The sequence below is a fragment of the Cebus imitator genome, unplaced genomic scaffold (assembly GCF_001604975.1).
Source record: "Cebus imitator isolate Cc_AM_T3 unplaced genomic scaffold, Cebus_imitator-1.0 Scaffold203, whole genome shotgun sequence".
Lineage (NCBI taxonomy): Eukaryota > Metazoa > Chordata > Mammalia > Primates > Cebidae > Cebus > Cebus imitator.
In genome coordinates this window covers 4,060,442-4,062,534 of record NW_016107518.1, presented here as the reverse complement: position 1 = coordinate 4,062,534, position 2,093 = coordinate 4,060,442, and the positions used below count along the sequence as shown (strand labels likewise).

The window sequence follows — 2,093 nt, the reverse complement described above, 5'->3', positions numbered from 1 at the left end:
AAGTACCACTGCTCTGCCAGGCATGGTGGCTCATCTGTAATCCGGGCACTTTGGAAGGCTGAGACATGTGCATCACTTGAGGTCACAAGTTCGAGACGAGCCTGGCCAATGTAGTGAAACCCTGTCTCTATTAAAAATACAAAAAGTTAGCCGTGGTGGTGCATGCCTGTAATCCCAGCTACTCACGAGGAGAGATTTTCTTGAACCTGGGTGACAAAGGTTGCAGTGAGCCAAGATCACGCTAGTGCACTCCAGCCTGGGCTAATGAGTGAGACTTCATCTCAAAAAAAAAAAAAAGTATTATTTCTCCACACAGAAAAATCAGAAAATACTAATATAAGTAAAAAGAAGAAATATTGGCCGGGCGCGGTGGCTCAAGCCTGTAATCCCAGCACTTTGAGAGGCCGAGGCGGGTGGATCATGAGGTCAAGAGATCGAGACCATCCTGGTCAACATGGTGAAACCCTGTCTCTACTAAAAATACAAAAAATTAGGCCGGGCGCGGTGGCTCAAGCCTGTAATCCCAGCACTTTGAGAGGCCGAGGCGGGTGGATCATGAGGTCAAGAGATCGAGACCATCCTGGTCAACATGGTGAAACCCTATCTCTACTAAAAATACAAAAAATTAGCTGGGCATGGTGGTGCGTGCCTGTAATCCCAGCTACTCAGGAGGCTGAGGCAGGAGAATTGCCTGAACCCAGGAGGCGGAGGTTGTGGTGAGCCGAGATCGCGCCATTGCTCCAGCCTGGGTAACAAGAGCAAAACTCCATCTCAAAAAAAAAAAAAAAAAAGAAGAAGAAATGTTAAAGTATTCATAATCTCTCTTAAACATCACTATTAATGCCATGTTAGATCATTATTACACCCTCCTAGGTAAATATATATATATATATATATACACACACACACACACATACACACACACACACACACACATATATATATTTGGTATATATAATATATATGATACACACACTAATGTAATTTTTTCAAACGAAAACAGGTCCGCCCTGTAGTGTGGATTTGTGATTTTTCCTCCTCTTTTAACTAACACTTTTTGTGGCTGTAGACACATTTCCCAGCATCATTTTACTCGCTGCATACTTTCAATTTAGCCAATCCCCTGTTGTTGCACACTTAGGTTGTTGCAACTTTTTCTCGATTATAATTGTTGTAACAGACATCCATGCAGCTAAATCTTTGCATAAATTCTTTGTTTGTTTTTTTTTCCTGCCTCAGGTTTATTTGTACAAATAGCACAGGAGGACCCCAGCCCCATGCAGATGGCAGCCAGGGGGTGGGGGTCACACCAGTCCTTCTGTCCTCACGTTGGCAGACAGAGATCTCTACTCTGAAGCCTTTGTAGGGGCCTGAGCACCTCTAGGAGCCTGAGCTGGAACTGAAGCTGGAGCTGCAGGCTGGGCCTTGTTTTGATGTTTGGCTTTGGCCTTTGGCCGGCACAGCCTGAGCCCCTTGGCAAGGCGGTCACGAGCACGCTTCCAAGCGTGGGGTGATCAGTGCAGGCAAATGGATCGAGCTTGCAGCTGACACCCTTTGGGATCTTGGGTTTAACCCCCTTGGGCTTTACAAGGGCCTCGATAGCCTCGGCTCGTGCACTCATGACCTTGGCCTTGTTGGCCTGCATCTTCTTTAGGCCCTTCTTGTGCTTCTTGGCAAAGCACATGCTCCTCAGGAACCTGGGGTCTACCCCCTTTAGAGACTCATATCTTTGTGATCGGGGTTTCTTGATGCCATTTCTGTGCCATTTTTGGAACTGGTTGTGTGTGGTGTGGTTCTTGGACTTGGCCATGTCTGCACCATAAGCTACGGCTCCTAAAACGTCTAGACCCGGAAGAGCTTGCATAAATTCTTAACCTTTTCATTGGATACATTCCCAGAAGTTAAATTGTTGAAGCTCCTTCATATTTATATGTTGGGAAAGTTAAACCCGGATATTGGCCTAAAATACTGAATTATTACCGGCATGGACAACTCATGCCAATGAACTCCAGGGGCAGTGCTGTTTGCTCTGTACAAGGAAGAGACTCTCCGTCCTCATGTGACAGTTGGAAATACCAGTTGTGAGAATGGAA

At 45.9% G+C, this 2,093-nt stretch overlaps 1 pseudogene; it reads right to left on the bottom strand.

Annotated features, from left to right (window-relative positions):
• Positions 1–1,346: 1,346 nt before the first annotated feature.
• Positions 1,347–1,828, bottom strand: LOC119474026 (annotated as a pseudogene).
• Between the last annotated feature and the right edge of the window lie 265 nt (positions 1,829–2,093).